Source organism: Poromitra crassiceps (genome assembly GCF_964638095.1).
Source record: "Poromitra crassiceps genome assembly, chromosome: 2".
Classification (NCBI taxonomy): domain Eukaryota; kingdom Metazoa; phylum Chordata; class Actinopteri; order Beryciformes; family Melamphaidae; genus Poromitra; species Poromitra crassiceps.
In genome coordinates, this window is record NC_139624.1 from 5267676 (window position 1) to 5291668 (window position 23993).

Genomic DNA, 23993 nt, shown 5'->3' on the forward strand with positions numbered 1-23993 from the left:
ATTGATGTGACACCTATATTCCTTTGTGGTGTTGGATACACTGTAATCAGGGATCTTGCTTTATCAGTGTCATTTATTGTATTTATTGTCTTGTTTTTTGTATTGTTTTTGGATGTGTACAGAGTACAGCTTGTTTGCAGTATTCATGCCTTAAATTGGCCTTTGCGGGACTAATAAAGTTTTTTTTTTTTTTTTTTTTTTTTTTTTTAAATTGAATTGATTTTACTGGACTGGTAGATTGCCCGTTTAAATGCTGAAGTACTGATACTTTCCTCATGGGTCCTTTCGCGTCCACGGGTGACTGGTCCTCCGGGGTATGCTCGGTGTGCTGTGGTCGTCAACCCCGTCCTTGGTAGAGCAGGTAGCTCTTGAGAGAGGCGGGCAGGGGCAGTCCGTGGATTCCGCTCGGGCGGTCCCTTCCTAGAGCCGCCCGCACGGAGCGCCTGCACAGGTCCATCAGAGGGAGGGGATCCGGATCGAGTCCGTTTATGTACCGGATTCGTATTTCGCAGTGTCACTATGAAACCTAACGTCCCCTCGTCCATGTCCAAGACGACTAACAGAGCGAGTCTGGTATTATGAAGGTGTCGTCGGGCTCCAGGAAGGGGGGTGATAGTGGAGTTTTTTTTTTTTTAAGATTGTTGTTCAGATAAACCCCCTCAGATCGGCTAAAGTTAAGAAATTATCATTGTCATCATCACAGGAGCTTCCTAATTTAATTTATCAGTCACCATCAGTCACGTGGGGTTGATTGAGAATGAGAAGGCAAGAGTATATAGTGCCTTTTTGAAAACGGCGCTGCGGCCATTTTGGCCTGAAATACGGCTCCTTGCTGGGGCAGAAGCTTAGTCTCCAAAATGGCGGATTGGCTGTGTGCTGTCGCATCTTTACGATAAAAGGTCTCTGGTTACCGTGAACCTCCGTTTCGCAAACACCACAACAAGGAGGGAGACAGCTACTTTTCACACTCTGTTTTGGATTAAGAGGATGTCCTGAAGTGTGACGGTGGATTAAAGACTTGATGAAAAACGTCATGTGATCTGGTGGATTATAGTCTTCGTGACAGAAAGAACAGGATGGAACATGGATGCGAGTTTTACTGCCGAGTGCGACTTTCTGCTTGACTGCATGTAACGTTAAACTTTTATCGTCCATGAATTCCTGGGAGTGCTTATTCTTTTCGTGAATGGATTATTTTACGTCGCTGGATTTGGAAGGGAAGCAAATTGCACTACATTTCAGCTGTTGCCGCCAGAATGAACCGTTCGCCCCATGGACCTTTCGGTCTGCCCAGAGTGCCCGAGATGCCACGGCGCTCCGGCTTCAGCGCTTCTCCAAGCCGGTTCCCGTCAATCACCGTGAATCTGCCCGGCGGCCTGGGGGTCAGTGCGACCAGGAAGTACGTGGCGTCTCGCGGCGGCCCCGCGGCCTCCATTTCCCCAGCGGCTCCCGGCTCTGGGGGCGGCTGCCTCTACTGGTCTTCGCCCGCGGCCTCTCGCACGTCCGCGCCGATCGGCCTCTCCCTCCGGCACGCTCGCACGCGTTCTTGGGCGTCCGCGGCGCGGCGCTTCGTCTTCTGCTCTCCTACCGGGGCCGTCGCAGTGGCGCGCGGGGGGCTATGTTGGCAGCCTGTGGTCCGGTCGCTTCGCCAACGTCTTCGTCAGGCACCTCGGAAGGCAAGTACGCTCCGTGGCCGGTCCGGGACAGGGGACCGATGACTGAACTCGACATGCCAGGAATGGGAATATCCACGGGTAGAGAAGGCTTGTGGGTGCTGATTCGGTCTGCGGATCTGGTGCAAAACAACGCTTCGGGGCCGGCTTCAAGGGAGATGGACTGCCGTGGGCTGCTGCTGCTATGGTCGGCCAGAGAGAGAGAGGTGACGTAGGACCCTTGCTATATATATGAGGATTAACTGACGTCATGTTTGACGTCATAGCAGACGTCATACTAGGATTTTTTGACCACGTTGAGATCGGATTACGCGTGAGTGGCCTTCTGCTTGAACTATGGTCTGGAGACCTCACCACTAGCGTTAGGTGGTTAGCCTAGGCATGCTAGGTGTTGTCTGACAGTATTAATTGGTGTGTTTTCATAACAGTAGGCTACCAGACCATCAGCTCAGTGGGACAGGAGGGGTGAGAGTTTGGGTGGAGCTAAGCTGTGTGACTGGTGGAAGAGAACCTCTTTAGTTGGGACATATGTTTGACAATGTTGTTGTAGTTCCTGTGGCTACTGTTAGTTATAATTGTTATACTGATCCCTTAACCTACTTGTTTGACTCGATAAAAAACATCCATATATTAATTGTGATTTATTATAGCCAGTAATTTTATTTTACTTTAACCCCTGAGCCTATGGCTACATCTGGGCAAGAGCAGTGCCACTCACTCAGCAAATTGATGGTTAAGACTGAAAAACAGTCTAATCTTAATGTAAATGATCCTCTAATCTGGTTTCAAGGGGCCCAAAATTTTGCCTTTGGCGCCGCGCAAGTTGCCGTTGGGCGCCGGCATTGTCCCGCCACAACTACCGGCTGTTCTGGTAAGATATCTGGCTGGTCAGATGTTTGGGGAACTCTCTGAATGTATTTTATATAAATGCATTCGCTTTAAGGGGGGAAATTCATTTAGAGGGTTTTAGCATAGAAGGCAATGTACGTCACCTTGAGCACATAATAATGCTCCCTCTATATCTAGGAGTGTGGCTATGAGAGCAGATTAATTTCTGATATCTGTCAACTGTATAATATTTGTTTACAATTATACTTCTTACATCTTCATACACCTTTATCTCGGTTAGAGAAATTAATTTAAACACCTTTACAATGGAAATGCCTCACCATATGATAGCACTTACTTTACAAATCAAGGTGTGTGACTAATGAAATAATTTATTTACCCCCCTCTGCTGGGGGAAATACTCTTCTATAACTATGGATCATTTATATCCATTCTCTCCAAATAGAATAATTTGTCTTAGGTCCTTTTCTATGCAAAACCCACTCCTATGAATGCGGGCTATGTTTCTAATTATATATCCAATAATAAAATTGCCCCAGCCTAGGTAACTTATGGATAATCTTTGTTACAAATTGTGATCTGTTTTAAATTAGTTCTTTCCACTCATCTCATATATTTCCTGTTTCAGGAAAAAACGGCTTCACCAACCATTTTAAGCCCAACCCTGCTAACCGGTCTCAAATCAAATCAACCCACAATACCATTTCATTAATGCCAGCTCCCTCACTACCGCTTAAACACATCAAACTTCCTCCCAACCGCTAGCCTGGAGGAAGGTAATATCATCTAACAGTTAAAAACCACTTCCTTTCCTGTGGCAGGCGGCTCTTTCAGCGGCTCGCAGACGCAGACTGTTGTTTCCTAACCAGAGGAAATCAGCCAAAAGCCCATCTAGACACATCATCTGTGCTATTCACCTGTGCTCCTATCAGCTGTGAATTAATGACAGATGACCCCGCCTTACACGAATTACATCTTAAACCTTTGTTGAAAAGGTCCCTACCCATCAAAATCAGACTGGGTCTCTGCAAGTGTTCACTCTTGCGCTCTGGCTGGTCTCGACTGGCTGGTCTCAGGTCCGTGGTTGGTCGGAGATAGCATCTGCACGCCGGGGGACGCCAAGACCCCAATTGATGATTTCTCCTGTCTTTTATAATAACTTTTCTGCCAAATCATGCAGTTCTTACAACACTGTTACGCCATACCTGCAAACTCTCCAACCACCACTTCCTCATTTCCCACACCTGCAACCCCCAAACTGGACCAAACCGGCGCCTAGGACATGCCCGCTGCTTAACCCTCGTGCCAGGTTGTCTCAGGCCTTGTCCTCTGATTCACCTTACTCCATTTGTAACTTGCCCCGCCTGGGACGAGATACCTTGTGACACTCATAACTTTCCATGGAAACATGTCCACATATCTTCAGTCAACCACTGTATTTCTCAAGCAGGCACTTGTTCTACTTCCTCTTTTACCCCTCTATCATCAAATAATTTCTCTCTTTTTCCTCCAAACACACTTAATTTAACTCCCTACACCCTTAATATAAATGTGTGTGCGTGCCCATACTCCACTGTATTTAATGGTGTGTGTATGTGCCATCTAACAACTCACACATACCCCCAGGCCCTGTGCATCCTACACGTGAGTGTTCCTCTCTGGTTCTGCTGCCGGATGCGTGCACATTGCCACACACATCATGGTTACCCCACAGGCCCTGTGTGCCCTGTGTGTGTGAAACTCATAATGTTTTAACTCTACTGTACTTGTACTGTAACCATAGTTTCATACGTATCCACCAGACACGTTTAGAACACATTGATTACCACTTGTAATGTATTAAACACATAAACAAAACCTGATTATAAACCTTATAATTACTGAATTATACCATCATAATGAAATAACCTCTAACTTCTCCTTTTCTTCATGCCATTTGGCTGCTGCTCTCTGAGCAGCATCAAGCCATGGTGTCCTAGATGACATCACTCCTCCGCTGAATGTGCACGTTGGCTTGTAGGATATGTGACCCTAAGTCACTGTGGGGTTCGAGGGGATGTGGGTGCACCGTACTCATTTTGACAATCATCAGCAATGTCACAATACCTCGTATGACAATATCAGCGGGACAAAAATTGAAACAGAACAAATAAACATTGCCCACTTGCTCCTTTTTATAATATAATTTAGATAGAAGATACTGAGTAAAATACAGTTGTCATTTTGATAACTTGTTTAAATTACATCCTCATAAAAAATGCCAAAATCAATTTAATGTTGTGCTTTACCTCATTTTGTATGATTGAGTAGGTGAGATTTTCAATTTTGTCTGAATCTTTTTCAGGTCAGGTGATTATCTAACTGGCCCTGTGCTTGTTTGTTCACCTCCAAGCCATTCTCTCCTCTTCATCAGGTGACTTGGTGAGTGTTTCCCATTGCATGCTGGTCAATGTTGTTCAATCACAGCTTTGTATTGAAAACTTCTAATAGTGGCTTTCCAGTAAGTCACTACATTGTTGCATGTTGGTGAAATTAATTGCTGTGTGCCGTTGGCATGGGTTGGGTAACGCACAAATCAATTACAATGTCCAGACATCTACTTTTGCTTTTTGTACATTTAAAAATAATTAATCCGCGTAAATTCCGTCATCAGAGGGTGTGCACGCTCTCTGCAGACAACCTCGTAGGCTACTTTTGTGACGGTGCGGACATGTCCAGTGGAGGCTGTGCATTTTCTTCTCTCTGATTTCTCCGCGCCACGTCGAGCCCCCCCTGAAGTTGGCTGGCGCCCCCCAGTGGAGGCACTCCTCACACTTTGAAAAGCGCTGTGTTAGAGGAATATGTAGATAGAAATCAGTAGATAATTACATGTGAATAATACAGAACACAAAATGAAGAATAACTTCAGTCACCAAGTGCTGCTAATGTGGAGGAATCTGTCATCGTCACATTAGTGCAGCGACACATCTGACAGAGCACTGATCAAGTCCCAATTTAATATGTGAAATCAAACTAAATATCGAGGACTTTTCAATGCAATATGCTTTGAATAGGATCACAGCCTGGTAAGAGCATCATGAGTCTGATTTCTATCATCAGTTTCAACTTCAATCAATTTAATCATTCCATAGAAATTCTGAAAACATTTAAATTCAGTCGTCTGCTGGAACAAATCTCATCACTTTCAATCTAAGTCATTTACACAAACACAAGATCTTAAGTCAAGACTTTAGAAAGCTTTTCAAGTCATCAAAGTACAAGTCAGACTAGGGTTGGCACGATGGACGATGGCATCGACCATCGTGATTGGCCGACCCCTTATCGACCTCTGAGCCTTCTACATCGGATCATCGTGATTAATTATCTGTTCGAAATAAATTTGTGCCGTTTTAATAATAAAAAATACCAAGTCCACTTACCGTGACGCGTGGGGGACGCGCCGGCGGCATTAAACGAGCGCGCCCAGTTCAGACTCAGAGAAGCCTCCCCTCCCCCTCTTCCGCTCTAGTGCTTCTCTGCACTGGGAGCGCTTGTTTAATGTCGCCGGGACATCCCCCGCGCATGAGAAGTCAGTTCTTTTGTTGCAAAACTTTTAAGACAAAGAAGAAACTTCACGTTCTTTCCTGTTTTCAACCCAAAGTGAGTACAAGTCTTCAACTGTGAATTTAACTCGCCTGTTTCCAAAGTGAAAGTTGAAGTCGCTCACAGCAGCAGCCTCAACGCGAGACTCATCAGTCTGAATGACTGATCAGTCTCGCGTTGAGGTTACAGCAGCAGCAGCTGTGTTTCTCTCTCAACTCTCCTCTCGTCAAATCGCTCTCATTAGGTTCAAATGCCCACGCGAATCTAACGTTATATCAGCCAGTAATTCAGTCAGTTTACTGCCAGCTAGTTAAATTCAACACACACACGTTGTTGGTGAGGACCTGTAACGTTAACGTTTTGTTATTTGCGCCGTTCAAATTGCTGGTACTGCTTCATTCAGTCGCCTGGCTCTGTTTTGATTTATTTATTTATTTGAGAAAGGGACAGTGCATATTAATGAACAGTACAGTCAGTACATGTAAATATGCCAGATTATAGCTCGAAGGCTAGTTTCCATCTGGAGTCCCTTGGCAGGTTGAAAGCAAAGTGACAGATAACACATACATTCATTACATAGGAAATATACAATATCAGTAATAGTACAATTAGTAAAAGAGAGAAAAGGAAAAATAAATGATTAATGTAAAAGTTAGTACATGTGTGAGCATCCTGCACAATCACACATGGTCACAAGACTGGTTAATTCTCAGCCACGCCTTCAGATGGCCCTTGAAGGTGGCCAAGCTGGAGCTACCCCTTATAGAGGGAGGTAGGCTGTTCCATACAGCGCTTCCTTTAAAGGATAGCACGTTTTGACCAAACAGGGTTCTTCTGAGCGGAACTTCACAATCCCTGTTGGTGATGGCTCTAGTTAGCCGGGTCGGATTGGCAGTAGATCTATATTTAATAAAGGTTACAAGAGGTGGAGGTGCTAGGCCATGTAGGACTTTGTATATCAAGCAGGCAGAGGTGAATTTCCTGAAGTTGTCAAAGCTTAGCATGTTGGATTTAGTTAGAATATTGCAGTGATGATAGGTGAAGGGTTTTTTATCTAGGATTTTTAATGCTTTTTTGTAAAGTGATTCGATTGGTTTAAGAATTGTTGAGCCTGTCATAGACCAACTGGTTAAGCAGTAGCTCATATGTGAGAGTATCATGGAATGCAGGAACATCAGAGCAGCACTATTACATAATGAACACCTTATTTGTCTAAAATTACATAAATTAAATTTAATAGTTTTCGAGATCATTTTGACATGACTCCTGAACGAGAGTGTGGAGTCTAACATAACAGAAAGTCAGGTTGCAAGCACACTCGAAAATATTTAAAAACTCACTGGGTGCAAGGCAAGCACGAATTATGAACAAGAGAAAAGCCAGCACTCCAAATGTCTTTTTGTTGGTTTATTTCCTTCTGTACCTGGGCAGCAGCAACGAACGTTTCAGTCAAAGACCTTCCTCAGCGTTGTGCTGTGTCAGGCAAAAAAGATGGCTAAATACAGTCATGCCGGAAGTACAATCAATTAGGAAAATAAAATTAAACATTTTGTAATGTGCCTTGTCCCGAGTAGAGGCAAGGAACTATTTAGTAACACATTGAGAATAATACATTTAGAATAATACATAGAAAAGTTAAAAATACAAGTGTTGTATAAAGACCTCCCAAACGGAAGTGCTTCACAATAAGGCTCTGTATATAATGAGCATGATCATACCAGAACTTACAACGGGGGCTCTAGTCTAACATAACACCTAAGTATTTGAATTCATTCACAGCATTCAATTCCTCAGCTCCCAGGAAGACATTTGAATGTGTAAGGGTAGAAGACTGCTTCGAAAACAATATACATACAGTAGGGATGCACGATAATTATCGGACCGATAAATTATCGGCCGATATGGCCATTTTGCGTTATTATTTATTATTCCGATAATGGCCTTTTTCCGATAAATTATCCGATAATAATCCTGTTTTGTTGTCGCACATTCATGACATCACAGCTGCGACGCAAACATGGCTGCTGCCAGTGTGTAGTGTGTTGCTGTTTTTCAGTTTCACAATGATCAGAAAACTACTGTAATTTGCAATCCATGTCCCACACAGGTTCCGAGAGGAGGGGAAACCTCTAAGCTGGCATTACGTTAAACCAAAGCTGGCGATGATGCAGCGGATATTTGTTGTTTGTGTTAGCGAGTTCTGTTAGCATTAGCTCAGTCGTAGCGGGCCTACCCTGCAGGCTCGTCCGCTTGGCAAACTGTGACATTTACAGTCTGTGGCTTGTGATCAAACAGCCCCACAAAAGCACTTCAAACACAGAGCTTGCGTAAACTTATAGAAACTAATGGAAACCCCTTTACCCGAAATGAAACATCCAGGGATTGTGTATTTAACTCCAAAAAACCACTCGCTAACGTTAAGCTAACCACGCTAGTTAGCGTTAGCTGCGGGACAGCCAATAATGAAAACAAAGGAGCAGTCGCGCACATTAGGCTACATAAAAAGCATCAGTCAGTCAACATTACATAGTGCCTTTTATTTAATCTGGTGGCAGGCTGGCAGCATTTTTCAGTAAAAAGTGAAACAACACAGATGGTTTATAGTGCCTGCCCATGGACTGTATATACTGTATGCCTACCCCATTCATTGGGCCCAGGCTACAATTCACTGAGAACTGGAACCAATGCAAAATTTGAACAGATCAGTATGACAATAAGAGTCTAAATTACTATGCCTTTTGTCATTGTGTTTTATCTGCAGACTAAGCAGCTTGGCTTTCCGTTCTATAAAAGCCTTTATTTTTGTATTGACTATAATTGAGTGGTACACTTTATTAAAACAATCATATTATATCAGAAGTTTTCTTTGTTTTGCGTTCACAGTGATGTTAGTTAGATTTGTTAGGTCAGAGCTATGCTCACTACATCCATACATCTACCCTAACCCTTTTTTAACCCCAGGTGTGCATAAAATACAGGTTAAAAACAAAAACAAAAAAATTATATCTATTTTTATTATAATAATTATCGGTTATATCGTATCGGTTATCGGCCAAGAAGAATATATTTATCGGTTATCGTATCGGCTCTAAAAATCCATATCGTGCATCCCTAACATACAGTTTTTTGTGTGTTCAACAGAAGACAGGACCGGGTAAGCCAGGTTTGAATATGGGTCAGAGCACCGGAGAGTACTCGTGCTGCCTCCTCAGGTGTTTTGGCCGCCGTAAATATGACCGTATCATCGGCATAAAACTGTACGTCCACATTGAAACAAAAATCAGGTAAATCATTAATATACAAAGAGAATAAAATAGGCCCCAGTATGGACCCTTGAGGGACCCCTGTTGGGCAATCCAGGTACGAGGAGCTGACACCGTCAACCATAGTACATTGTTCTCTATGGGATAAATAAGAGTCGAACCATTTAATAGCGTGGTCAGAAAAATTAAAACGGGACAGTTTGGTTAGCAAAACCTTGTGGTTGACCGTGTCAAACGCCCTTTTCAGGTCTAAAAATACAGCACATGTGATGTGGTCGGAATCCGAACTGCATGGGGTGAAGGGGGGTTGGACCGTTATTAAGAAACTCTATTATTTGTTTGGCAATCCATTTTAATCCATTTAATCCATTGTGCTGTTAGCACAGAGGCTAATAGTAGCCTATCGAAGCCCGCTGGTCTCCGTGAAGAGCTCAGCTGTCAAGTTGTTAATGAACGCATTGCAATGAATGCCATTACCGCACCGCAGCGACTTAATAAATTATTAATTATTCCCCCCACCCCCGCCAATGACGATGCCATTGTGGATCACGATGGTTCACTGTGGAATAATCACGATGGATAATTTACTGACATCGCACAACCCTAAGTCAGACTCAAGGCTTCAGAAGTGCTATTCTATGTGATGCTGTGATTGGTCTTCAGAACAGAGGTGCTATTCTATGTGATGCTGTGATTGGTCTTCAGAACAGAAGTGCTATTCTATATCTGACGCTGTGATTGGTCTTCAGAACAGAAGTGCTATTCTATGTGATGCTGTGATTGGTCTTCAGAACAGAAGTGCTATTCTATGTGATGCTGTGATTGGTCTTCAGAACAGAAGTGCTATTCTATATCTGACGCTGTGATTGATTGGTCTTCAGAACAGAAGTGCTATTCTATGTGATGCTGTGATTGGTCTTCAGAACAGAAGTGCTATTCTATGTGATGCTGTGATTGGTCTTCAGAACAGAAGTGCTATTCTATGTGATGCTGTGATTGGTCTTCAGAACAGAAGTGCTATTCTATGTGATGCTGTGATTGGTGAGTGACTGAGGGTTGTCTCTGCAGACTCTCCCCTTCAGAGGGCAGCTGGTGAACGGGCTGAGCGCATCAAAGGACAGTCCAGTCTGTATCCACACAGGTACCACACACCTTCACATCCACCCCCCCTTCCTGTTTCTTCCCCATTTTCTCCCCAGTTGTACTTGGCCAATCCCCCCTGCTGTCCCGGTCATTGCTCCACCCCCTCTGCTTGATTTGATTTGATTTGATAATATGCAATTATACATAGGAACAAATATCTTATCTTATCATTTTATCCAATCGTGCCTCAAGACCAGCAGATTATGTAACAACACCACACGGCCGTCTTTTCTCCGTTTAGTTTATTATCACAAAAGTAAGCAGATAACATTCTCCAGTCATGCGTAAACATCTACCATTCCACTGACAGATATGTTAAAATTCACCAGTCCTTAATGCTAAATAGTAGCATTAAATCATTATATTGTATCAAAGCATTTGGCTGATGTTATTGCCATGATCATAGAGGATAGAGAGCGTTGCGTCTCCATGACGTTAGCCGTCCAGGGTGCGTGCCACTCGGTGTCATATCGTGTCATCAGTTCCCTGAAGAAACGAACAACGATATGTGTTGTTAATCGCTGTTAACGTTAACATTAATCATCAATCATCAGACGTAGCACCCCAACCTCCAGGCAGCCACTACCCATGCTAAGAGCCTTTCTCCCGGCCATAGGCACCCAGCACAGCCACCTCCAGGCAGCCACTGCCCATGCTAAGAGCCCCTCGCATGGGTAGTGGCTGCCTAGAGGTTGGGGTGGCTGTCCTGGGTGTCTATGGCCGGGAGAGGGGCTCTTAGCATGGGCAGTGGCTGCCTGGAGGTTGGGGTGGCTGCTAGCTAGTTGTGGATAGCTGGTGCCAAGCTAACTCGCAAATGTTGCTAACGTTAGCGTAACATCAGTTAATCCGTAACATTTAACGTGCAAAATGGCCTACCTGCACATCATCCTCAGTCAGACATCTGCAGTTATTCTTCTTTCTTTTGGCAAATTGAATAGTCAATGTTTGCACCCAATATTCACCTTACAAAAACAGCATAAATCTGCGACCTCCATGCTAACTATTTAGCTCTTAACATTCAATTGTAGTCCTAGCTGTTTACAATTCTCTCCAGGCGCTGCAGCTGCTATGTCATGAAAGCAAGTCGATCTGATTGGTTGGCGTTGGCACGCCCAGACGGTGACAGACAGACGGTCCATCCAATCACCTGCCAAGTAGCTTGAAAAAAGTGACCGCCCTCTTCAGCAGGGTAGCTTGGCCAAACCCAGATGGATGTAGGTTGTGAAACAAATGTGAACCAACCTACATCCATCTGGCAGCGTCAGGTTAGCCTGCTCTGTGCTGCTTGACACAACTCGAAGTGGGAAGTGAAAATGCACAGGGCGCATTTAGCGGAACAGAGTGGAAGCTTCAGGACCGTGCCGCGAAGCACTGCGTCTGGTGGACCCAGGCATTCACTGACTACGCATTCCATCTTCAATCGGTCGATTTCAAACTGCCCCCTCCTCTCATCGCTGCCGTCTGCCGCCTGATATCCCAGCATGCTTTGCAAAGAGATGAGTGTCGGACGGCAGCGACGAAAGGAGGGACCAATTTGAAATCGACCAATTGAAGACTGAAAGACTGGAAGACAGCCAATCAAGCTGCAGCACCAAGCTACCAGCAGGTGACAGCAGGTGACAAACGTCACTGTAGTCTGCACAGGGTGCTAGACAGGCTGCGACCAGCTCCAGTGTCTTCCTCGCGGTCATAATGCAACGTATCCCAGGGGAATCTGCCAGTAGAAGTGCAGACACAAAGCCAGCTGGGTGGGGTATACGCCGTCTATCTGCATCTACCCTGCAGTACCAACCCGATCTCCAAAAAATTGTAAAATAGCAACGTTTTTGGACCGACGTTGCTATGTTACAATTTCGGCTCCAAAATTCTAAAATGGTAACATACGTTTCTACAGGTGTGGGCGTGGTTTACGGAGATTTTCCGTTTCTAAACCCTCCCCCTACCCTAACCCTAACCCTACAATCTCAGAACGTTACCATTTTACAATTTTGGAGCCGAAATTGTAACAACGTTGGTCCAAAACGTTGCTATTTTACAATTGTCTGTGAGACTGTGTGGGCAATGCACCACTGCTTGCAATGTAGAACCAGCAGTCACTTTCTGCTTCTTCCTCTGTACCAACTGCTCAAGGATGCTTTTATACAGCTGGGGTACAAACGTAAATTGCTGCTGTTTATATTTGGAAGCCTAGGTAATGTCCACGGGCTGGCTGTGAAGTGGCCTGCAGAGGGCAGGACAGCCTAAAAAGCTACAGAAAGGCACTGGCAAAATTCTGCTCTATTTCTGCAACCATTTTCACAGTGGTCATTTTGTGTCTCAAAGGCAGGGTAAACACAGGTGTAACCAAAACATTAATGATTGTTTCCAACTTCCATTCCATTTAGGTGTTCCAGTGCCCAGGGGCCCTCATTAATGTTTTGGTTGCACCTGTGTTGATCCTGCCTTTGAGACACAAAATGGCTGCCATGAAAAAGGTCTATTGCTTCGCCACATTTGGAGCAAGTGCTGTTTCCTTTTTCATAGACTCAGACTAGATACATTTTTCATTCTGAGATTTACCATTATTTATCTATTATTGTTTGTGTCCAAGGATTACTGTACTTGTCTAAATGTGAACACAAATAAAAATATTAAAAAGGTTGTGTGTGTGTGTGTGTGTGTGTGTGTGTGTGTGTGTGTGTTTCTTTCAGACTGACTGAAGTCCAGAAGATGAGTGGGTGTGTGGAGGAAGAGGAGAGCAGAGCAGAGTCTCCAGTACCCAGCTGTCCGACTCTGTCTAAGAAGACTGACTGGTCTAAAGACTGCAGTGATGAACCTGGACCTTCAGACACAAAGTAAGATGACTGTTATACCAGAGGTGCCCAATTATTTTCTATGAAGGGCCAAACATTATTCTGGATGGAGGGCCATGGGCCCCCAAAAAAGGTGATGAAATCCCTTGTGCGGATGAGGTTTTCAAACTGTTTCACGTCAAGCACCCCTAAACTGACACAAATTAGACAACGGACCCCCATTTGATTAAACCATTCGGTAACCCTTCCTTTTACAGTCCAGTAATTACCAGGCATTTACCAGGAAACTACCAGGTAATTACCTGGTATTTAGAAGTATTTACCCTGTAATTACCTGGTAACTACCTGGTAACTACCAGGTAGTTACCAGGTAGTCCCCGGGTAATTACCCGGTAATTACTAGATATTTTTCTGAATATTACCTGGTATTTACTTGGTGATTACCTGGTATTTACCTAGTAATTATATATTACAGATTGTAAACCTCCACTATCACCCATCATTTTGTCTAAATGTGACCGTGTTAGGGTGACAATAACTCAGATCTTTACAAGGTAATTACCAGGTATATACTCAACATTGGACAGGTATTTACCCAGTAACTACCAGGAATTTACCTGGTAATTAGAAGTATCTAGTGGGTAATTACCCGGTAATGACTAGATATTTTCTTGACTACTACCAGGTATTTACCTGGTAAGTACCTGGCATTTACCCAGTAATTATCGATTACAGAATATAAACTTTCCCCTATTACCCATCAATTTGTATAAATGTGACTGTGTTAGTGTGACAAGAATTCAGATATGTACAAGGTAAATACCAGGTATATACTCGACAATGGACTGGTATTTACCTGGTAACTACTGGTAATTACACAGCCTTTAATCAATGTTTACCCGGTATTGACCTGCCAATTACCCAGTAATTAGAAACTTGTACCACGTACTAGTTACCTGGTACTAGTTACCTGGATATTTCCCCTGTAATTACCTGGTATTTACCCAGCATTCACTTGATATTTTCCTGGTAACACCCATGTATTTACCTCGTAATTTCCCAGTAATTAGAAACTTACCACATCCATTTCCAAAACGTTATCAAGTAAAACCTCACGAGTTACCCTGTAAGTAAGGTGGAACTGTACTGTAAAAGGAAGCGTGGTTTGTTTCCCTGGTATTACCTTGTACTTTCCTGGTAATTGTAGATTTCAATCCTCTACTATTACTCATCAAGTTGTGTCATTTTGACCGTGTTACCTGGCAATAACTCAGATATTTCCCATGTAATTACCAGGTATTTACCCAGAATTTACTAGGTACTTACCAGATCACTCCCAGGTATTTACCTGGTATTTATCCAGCATTTACTCAATATTTTCCCAGTAACTCCCATGTATTTACCTGGTAATTACCCAGTAATTAGAAACTTGTACCACATACATTTCCAAAACGTTATCAAGTAAAACCTCACAAATTACCCTGTAAGTAAGGTGGAACTGTACTGTAAAAGGAAGCGTGGTTTGTTTCCCTGGTATTACCATGTACTTTCCTGGTAATTGTAGATTACAATCCTCCACTATTACCCATCAGGTTGTGTAGTTTTGACCGTGTTACCTGGCAATAACTCTGATATTTCCCCTTTAATTACCAGGTATTTACCCAGCATTTACTCAATATTTTCCCAGTAACTCCCATGTATTTACCTGGTAATTACCCAGTAATTAGAAACTTGTACCACATACATTTCCAAAACGTTATCAAGTAAAACCTCACAAATTACCCTGTAAGTAAGGTGGAACTGTACTGTAAAAGGAAGCGTGGTTTGTTTCCCTGGTATTACCATGTACTTTCCTGGTAATTGTAGATTACAATCCTCCACTATTACCCATCAGGTTGTGTAGTTTTGACCGTGTTACCTGGCAATAACTCTGATATTTCCCCTTTAATTACCAGGTATTTACCCAGCATTTACTTGATATTTTCCTGGTAACTCCCATGTATTTACCTGGTAATTACCCAGTAATTACAAACTTGTACCACATACATTTCCAAAACATTATCAAGTAAAACCTCACGAGTTACCCTGTAAGTAAGGTGGAACTGTACTGTAAAAGGAAGCGTGGTTTGTTTCCCTGGTATTACCATGTACTTTCCTGGTAATTGTAGATTACAATCCTCCACTATTACCCATCAGGTTGTGTAGTTTTGACCGTGTTACCTGGCAATAACTCTGATATTTCCCCTTTAATTACCAGGTATTTACCCAGCATTTACTTGATATTTTCCTGGTAACTCCCATTTATTTACCTGGTAATTACAAACTTGTACCACATACATTTCCAAAACATTATCAAGTAAAACCTCACGAGTTACCCTGTAAGTTAGGTGGAACTGTACTGTAAAAGGAAGCGTGGTTTGTTTCCCTGGTATTACCTTGTACTTTCCCGGTAATTGTAGATCATTAACATCCACTATTACCCATCAGGCTGTCTAGTTTTGACCGTGTTCCCTGACAGTAACTCAGATATTTCCCCTGTAATTACCAGGTATTTACCCAGTATTTAGAAACTTGTACCATACATTTGCAAAAACATTTTCAAGTAAAACAGTCAACAAGCAGTTCCACCAGGATGTCTTCTCCACCTACACTGCATCGGTATTTAGCTGTCGGGAGATAGGAGGAAAACACCCACAGTTCCCAGGACCTACCCAAAACAGCACCCCTATACCAGCTATCAAATACATCAAGATAAAACACATTATAATTATTATTACATGCCCTCACACACACCCCCACCCTGTGACAAATACGCCAAAACAGGTGAGCTGTCAAAGAGAGTAACTTTATAAAACTCTTAAAGTGCATGTCAAATACCCATTGACAGCGTGTTGTGCTAGACAAAGGATCAGCCGAACAGCATTTTGGTAAACATAAAACGTCACTGGGAGAAAACAAGAAGACGCTATGGACCCAGCCTTGAATGGATCTCTACCTAGGTTTACATTTTTAAAACTACAACAGTTCACACAACTTTAACATGACACGCATACATTCCTTGTATCCAAAAAAAGTGCAAAACTTGTAACTGTAAACTTGTAACTGTAAATTGTTATGGTTACATATAAAAAGTGCAGTGAATTTTCATGTATAATATTTTGAATGTTTGAACAAAAATACAAAAAAGTGCAAATGTTATGTGCACTTTGAATGTTTTAGTAATTGCTAAATAATAGAAAAGAGCAGTGAACTTTCATAAAAAAATACAGATCTTTAGATAAAATAAAACCAGGGTTGAACTCCCCATTGACCACTAAAAAAAGTGTTGTATAAAATAACACTGACAAATCCCTGAAACAAGTGCAGTAAGAAATAAAAATACATAAAAATAAAATAAAATAATTTAAAGCTGCATTCAGCAATGTTGGGTGAGTGTTTGGTCAGTGACTTGAAACCCCAAACCCCTCGCTGTCCTCTATCTCTGTCCTGTAGTCCTGCATGCAGGGCGGACGTATCTCCGCAACCGTAACTCGTAGAGACTCAGGGATGGCGGCGTTGAATTCGGGGTTACTCAGCGAGTTACCGTTGCAGAGAAACATCTGCCCTGCATGCACGACTACAGGAGAGAGATAGAGGACAGCGGGGGTTTGGGGGTTTTAAGTCACTGACCAAACACTGTATTTCAGTAATTGCTGTCAGAATATAGAGCCATTTCACACTTATTTTAACAAAAAAACATTGCTGAATGTAGCTTTAAATTACTGCACTTTGAATCAAGTGTGGCTTTCAGGTACTTCCATCACTGGTTACACCTTAGATCTTCCACTACTATCTAGATGATTCACCTCAGGCTCCGCCAATTTTAACAAATGGTCGCTACAACTCTCCCAAAGGGTCACGTGGTGACCTTGCTCCTGAAGTGTTGTGAGAGGACTGTTGCCTGTAGCCTGTACTACGAATGTTGGATAAGAAGATCCAGGATCTGTCCCTTGATCTGGTTTGTCTAAACCAGATCAGCTCGATTGTAGTTAACTTGTACTACGAACCTCGTTTGCCAGTCGTTAACTCGAACCAGGTTTTTCTAATCAAGTTGACTGCGCGTGCACATGAAAATGCCCGTGCACACGAGCTCATGCCCGCAAAAGAGGCGTGGTTTTTAACAACTAGCCAATCACAATGCAATATGGACCGCTCAGCTCAGAACCGTAGCTTTTACAGCGCCAGACACGCCTATTTCCTCATTCATCAAAGCCATCGACTACTATGTCAGAATCAAAATCCGCATTGGATATTTTTAGTCTGTTCCCGAATGACTGTCTAAAGTTACCACTTTTATTCACATCAGTCATTTATTTGAAGAGCGGTTTCTGCCTCCACGTATCCTACAGCAGCTGAATTCACCCTCTCAATAAACTGCGAGTGGAAGCAATGTGTAGCCTAATGTCTCAGTCCAAAATCCGTAGACCATTTAGGCTCAACGAATAATAATGATGTCATGTTTAGTCGCACTGATTGAATAATTCCTATAGGCTATCAATAAAAAAAAGAATGATAATAAAATTAAAAGAGGCTTCTGAACGACACGGTATGTGCGGGCATAGATTTCATTTATAAAAAATAGCCTATTTTGTGGTCACATATATTGTCAGCAGAGTCGCATATCTCCATATTTCATATAATGATGCTGGAAATATGAAGTTCAATCACATCATACAGGCCAAAAGCAACACTTGCAGCTGCAAAATGCAGGAGTAGCCTAGATATGAATCATCTTAATATGGGATCGCCTGTGTGCAGGTGATCCCATATTAAATTGCTTAGATGTAGTAGGCCAGCATGTAAGCTATGACTATTTCAATTCCAACCCAACGTCAGTCTCAGCTCCATTGCGCACACGGCACCGTGCGCTTTGGAGACGTTTATGTAACCTTTTTATGCCAGTTTAGTGATATTTCTCCACTCACTATTCAGCTGCAATCGGATCAAACAACGTATCTAGGCTACTTGAGAGCACAAAAATGAATAGGCCTATATAAAAACATATTCCAAAGTGGTATAGGGCTTAATTAAAATAGCCAACAAGTGCAAGGCTTTAGTCCTTGATTAACATTAACATTGATTACCATTACTCATTCAACATTACAATTCGTGCTCCTTCCTCTACGGGAAACTCATCCAGAAAGGGGTTGGCCATTTTTCCAAACTGCTGATTCGATTGGTTCGTGGGCGGTGGATTTAAGGTCTAATCTTATCCTTGCAACTTAACCTGCTACGGACCAGGTTAAGTGTGAAGCATAAGTTGCTATGGAAATATATGTCGGTAAGAAGTTAACTTGCTTTGTAGTACGGCCAAACCAGGTTTAAACCTGAAGTTACCTCGCTAAACCACTAAACTGGCTTTGTAGTACAGGCCTCTGGTGATGCTGGGTTAGTGTTGACCTAGCAAGCTAACTTGAAATAAAGATTGTGAGTTCCCAAAATCCACACAAAGCACACATATAAACACAAAGCTGCCCGTGTTCGCTCAATATAGTTTAAACTATAGATCGATTCCATAAAAATAAAGAAAATTCTAGTCACAGATTTAGGTACTGCATCAACGAACTTCAGCTTTAGCTAATCGCTCCCTGCTAACATGAGTTCCTGTTGCCAAATCTTGTGAGAGTGTGTTGCTGACATAGAAACAGGTCTTGAACAACTTTATTTTTCTCCTGATCTGTCTGAAAAATGCCATTTTAGTGTCAGAGTATTCTGAGGATATGTGGCTTCGGAGAATGGCCCAAATATTTTCTTTAATGAATATGGGGGCAAAATAATCTGAGATCACATCGACTTTTCCCATTGACTCCAATAGACTCAGACCGGCCGAAAACCTCCAAAGTGGGCGTGTCCGTGGAAAGCCATGGTCAAAACGCGCGTGCAAAAATGACAGGAACTGAGTTGAAGTTGGGTGGTCTTGCTTGAAATCCCATCGTCTTTGGTTACACTTTGTAACATGCTCTTATGTCTTTAAATAAGCGTCCAAGAATGCCCTCTCTATGCTCTTTCCCAAGCCAGTGGTTCCACTCGATGAACCTTAAGCTCATCTTCAAGGCCTTCTCTGTCAAGTTCCCCCTGTACCTGTAGATGTTCTCTTTATAACTCTGCCATGCCCGCTCAATGTGCTGTGTGTGAGCACCAGTCCCAGGGTGGACAAAATATCTCTGGTGATTTACCTGATAGTGAATGTAGCCGTCATGGGACAATCTGTTGTAGGCACGCCAGCAATCACTAATTACTTCACTTCCATGTCTAACATATTTTCTGATGATTGGGAGCAATCTCCTCCTGGATCGAGTTTCAACCAGTTTTAACACAGGGCGTCTACGGGACTGCTTCACCTCCAACATTCCAAAGACCCACGAGCGCCGTCGCCAGGTGTTTCCACGTCGTCCACGTCCATACTGAAAATGTACAAAATGTCATGCTTAAAATGTATAATTTGAGAATGTTCGAGTCACTTTGGTGCTTGTTGATTCACCCCCAGGATCATGGTAATACTGCCTGGCATATGAACAAATCATATGGCTCCCAAATCAACACTTTTATTTGTCAGATCTTTCTATGTAGATGCCATTATGAGGCATTTGGATCAGGGTTCCCACATCCTACCTCAACATTAAATTCAAGGACCTTTCACAGACTTTAGAGGGCCTTTGCCCCAAATTCACTGACCCTGCATGGCATAGTTTGAGACATGGGTCATCAAAGTTATGATGAGAACTTGTACAATCTCACGGATAATTAACAAGGGCAAATTTGGCTGTGGACCGCGTGCGGCAACGGCGGGGGCAGGCATCGCTGGGTTGTGGCTAGATGGGGTACAGCCACGGATGGAGTGACATGGTGAAATGGTGGCAATTGTTATTCCATGTAATTAGTGTTACTTCTTGTATAGTGTCATGACGAAAGCAAAGATACAAGAGGGTGAGATAAAGGATACATTCCGCCAATATTGAAGTAGCCTCTGATACAGTGTGTGTGTGTGTAACTTCCTCTAGACCTAACCGTATTTTCAAAATGTCTGATCACCAATACCATTATTATTATTTTGTACGGCTTCATAGCATGAATGAGAGATGAATAGAGGGGGACCAGCTATTATTGTTTTTGTAAAAACAAAAAACAAAAACATATTTGAGATCCGGGGCTTTTCATAAAAGTTCCGGGGCTGTAGCCCCAAAAGGCCAGGCCTAACGATGACACTGCTTGTTGGAAGATGCTGCTTTATCCTCAAAACGGCATGATGTCAATCTAATAAAAAGAAAGAAATCTCCAATAGGCTATCAAAGAACATGTCGGCGATGTCAGATGACCGAGATTCCAGAGCATTTTTAAGTAAGTGGAGAATCCTTGGTGAAAAGCAGGCCTATAATAGCTGCGTCTGTGCGCATTTGGCACAGGGGCGGCTGTAGCTCAGGAGGTAGAGCGGGTCATCCACTAATCGCTTTGGATAAAAGAGGTTGGTGGTTCGATTCCCGGCTCCTCCAGTCTGCATGTCAAAGTGTCCTTGGGCAAGACACTGAACCCCAAATTGCTCCCGTTGGTGTGCCAGCACCCTGCGTGGTAGCTGCCGCCATCGGTGTGTGAATGGGTGAATGTAACGTTCCCAATTCTATGTATTAAATTAAAAAAAACGACCCTCAACATTTGGGAAGGCTAAGCCACACAACTAGTTCGTTATAATCTAACGTCATGCTTCGAAGCCGACTTTACGACGATGAGGACGGTAAGGACTCAATCACATCAGGTCTCCGCTGACTACCTCGGAGATCTCTGTTACAGGCCCAAGGCAACAGCCAATCACAACTCTCGTGCAGCTGACGTCACGCACGTATCGTCGCCGCTGAGTTACATTTTGGAGCAGCCCCCGTCAGCCGACGGCGCCCCCTTTACGGTAAGGGGGCTCACGCTGAGCCCTCATTCACTTTGCGATTTCACCATGGGACATCCCTAAGCCCTCACTCCCTTCACGTGAACGCGCCTCTAAGGGGGTGAGTCAGTAAGGGGGCGAATTGGAATTGGGCCAACGTCATCCAGCGTGGAAAGCGTCATTTCCGTTGCATATGACTGACTGACACTGAAATAATAGTCTGTAGGCCTGTGCTTCGCACATGGTAAAAAGACAGAGGCTTGAATGTGTGAACACTTCTCAACTGTGTTAGTGATGGCAGACTATGTGGTCTCTTGCCTTCTCGAACACAACCCAGCAAGAGAAGGGTCCATGTCTATGTTCCCCGGGTTCCATGTTCCCCAGGTTCTATGTTCCCCGCTCCTGCTAAAAAGGGTTCTAGGGAACATAGGACCCTTTTTCGGGAGCGGGGAACATAGAACCCTTTTTAGCAGGAGCGGGGAACATAGAACCCGGGGAACATAGGCATGACCTTCAAGAGAATATACTGTGGACACGTATGGGACCCTAAATTCAAGCACTTTTAAGGACCCATTTCTATTTTCACAAACTTTTAATGGCTTGGGTATCCCTCCCCCCAAATTCACAAACTTTCCAAGACCCGTGGCAGTATTACCATCACCATGGAGATTAACCTCTTATAGATTGTCGATATTTTTGTGTGAAGTATACCTTTCACTTCTTAGAAACCTATTGTCGCCGTTTTAACAGCAACGTAGTAATTCAAATGCACTTTACGACACCAAACAGAAATTTACATTTTATGACCGAAATAAAACCTTACCTTTCTTTTGTGTCTGAACTTGCTCTCGTCTATCGCTACGAAAGCTCTTCTCCCTCCAATTCGCATTTCCCGTCTTCTCTCCAGTCGTCTGACTGCTTCACAGCAAATTTCTCGTAAAAGTGTAGTCACCCTGGTCAGTGATTTGCTGCTCCCACATACTCCATCCTCTAGCATATCCACTTGTCTTTTCCTCAAACCCTGTGACAAACTGAGCCAAAAAAAGAGGACAAATCTACATATTAGCAACTGGGATGGGATAGTTTAGGAGTCGGGGAGGGGTGATTATGAGCAATGTTCTTGGATTATTTTGACAGAGTTAGGTTGGTGCCTAGGATAGCCACTGTGCATGTTGTACATGTTGCGGTGTGTGTGATTACTTGGATTTTTTTTGTGTTGATTATTTGGATTGTCTATCTATGTAATATGTGTTTATGTTTGGCTATATATGTATATATTAAGGGGACACTATCTGCATGTACTGTATCAGATCAAGATGTACCCCAGAACATAATGTGTAAAAAGAGTTGCTGTAAAATCGAAATGATGCAAGAACAAAGTCTGTCCTCCAAAGTGGGGGGCAGTGGAAGGGTTAATTATATTTATATGTATGTATGTATGTATGACATGTATGTGTGTGTATATATTAAGGATGCACGATATATCGGCAATCATATCGGTATCGGCCGATGTTGGTCATTTTTTAACATATCGGTCATATCGGTAACGGTCAGATGTTGCAATGTTAATATCGGTTATCATTATCAGCCAAATTCTTCACATTGATATGAAATAATGCAGTAAATCTATGATTTATGGGCTTTTCCAAATGCTTTGCAAATAAAGAAATGCATAACTTTTCCAAATTCAGTGTTAACATGTGTTTTTCAGTATGTACAAAATGTGATGATCATAAAAATGTGGTTTTATACAGATCATATCGACATCGGTTAAATCATTGAGTGCCAATGACATCGATCGGCGTCAAATCAAATAGTAACGTTGAGTGCCAATGACGTCGATCGGCGTCAAATGCGTTTTTTGACGGTGGGACGTGGATCAAAGCCTGATACATCTCCTCTAAAAGTATGGGAGCTATTGAATGTGTATAACCTATTTTACAGACCCATTAGGTGGCGACAGTGCTCTCCAGATTAGAGAAAGTTGAGTAAAAAACAGAGAAGAAGTCGTTGGGGAAACGGCATCGGTATGCATCGATATGCATGAAGCATAACGTTAGCTGTGCCTGTGAACAGCAGTCAATCTGCTGCCACAATTGAGCCCCTCCGTCTCCGCTGCGATAGCCTCTCCACATGATTTAGTTGCCGACACCAGCGTCTTTCTGAAAAGTTACATTATTCTCAGCTGGCAGCCGGCGACACGCTGTGAAAAAGCTGGATGCAGCGCACTTTTCAGTGCAGAGCAAACGTGCAGCAGAGAGCCACCAGAGACACTCCCACGGAGGAGGAGGGGGGTGGGGCACGCATGGCAGCATACAACCATTGACAGTAAACACAGACCCAGACAGCAGGCTCGATGGACAGAGACAGGCAAACAAGCTAGAATATCTGATGCCCACCAGCAGTAAATCAAGACCAGCAAGAAGGTGTAGGGTCTGCGCACGCAGGGGCCAGCGCTGCTGGTTGTAGCTAAAAAATATTATTTTGACAAACAAAATTCCTTTGTTTTCACTGTTTTATTGAAGGAAATTATTTTTGAGGTGTCATTACATCAGAAAATATTAGCTTCAGAGTCAGTGATGTGCTTGAAATGCTTCATTTCACAAAAGGCTCATTATCTCAGCTTCTAAATAGAAACGTCTGTTTTTGCTGAAATCAACCTATCTTCTCCGGCTGATAACTAAAGAACGGAAAATGATATCAATAAACTTTTTTTTGCTGATGATAGAAGAGAGTCTCATCGTTCTTTGGACGTGTTCGCTGTTTACATAGTAATATC

At 43.0% G+C, this 23993-nt stretch overlaps 1 long non-coding RNA gene across 1 annotated transcript; it reads left to right on the forward strand.

Moving 5' to 3' along the window:
* The first annotated feature begins 4865 nt into the window (after positions 1-4865).
* On the forward strand, positions 4866-13312 carry LOC310772262. Its single transcript, XR_014552480.1, has 3 exons — positions 4866-4943; positions 10436-10508; positions 13201-13312. It is a non-coding gene; the product is annotated as an uncharacterized lncRNA (long non-coding RNA).
* Positions 13313-23993: the final 10681 nt, after the last annotated feature.